The sequence below is a fragment of the Lolium rigidum genome, chromosome 7, assembly GCF_022539505.1.
Source record: "Lolium rigidum isolate FL_2022 chromosome 7, APGP_CSIRO_Lrig_0.1, whole genome shotgun sequence".
In the NCBI taxonomy this organism is placed as follows: Eukaryota; Viridiplantae; Streptophyta; class Magnoliopsida; order Poales; family Poaceae; genus Lolium; species Lolium rigidum.
In genome coordinates this window covers 83731612-83732260 of record NC_061514.1, presented here as the reverse complement: position 1 = coordinate 83732260, position 649 = coordinate 83731612, and positions in this window count along the sequence as shown.

Here is a 649-nt window from a genome sequence, read left to right as displayed (position 1 = left end):
GGATGAACGAGACTAACCCTTGAAGATTTCCAAAGCCTATAAGAGTAGGCTCTTATTGCTGCGGTAGACGATCACTTGCCGCTTGCAAAGCGCGTAGAAGATCTTGATCACGGTGCCACGATCGGGCAAGACCTCCGTACTCGGTCACACGTTCGGTGTTGATGAAGACGACGTCCTTCTCCCGCTCCAGCGGGCAGCGGAAGTAGTAGCTCCTCCTTGAATCCGGCAGCACGACGGCGTGGTGGCGGTGGCGATGGAGAACTCCGGCGGAGCTTCGCTAAGCGTGCGGGAGAGGGTGGAGGAGAGAGGGCGGCTAGGGTTTGGGAGAGGGGGTGGCCGGCCTCAAGGGGTGCGGCCAAGCTATGGCTCTGTAGTGGCCGGCCCCCTCCCCTATGCCCCTCATTATATAGGTGGAAGCCCCAAGAGTTGTAGTCCAAGTCTTCGAATAAGACCCCAACACCAAAACTTCCCAAAAGTGGGAAACCTACTCAAGGAGGGAGTCCTACCCAAGGTGGGACTCCCACCTTTTCCTTAGGTGGGGTGGCCGGCCACCATGGGTGGAATCCACCTGGGATTCCTTCCCTTAGGGCTGGCCGGCCATGCTAGTGGAGTCCCTCCGGGACTCCACCTTCCATAGTGCTATTCTTCC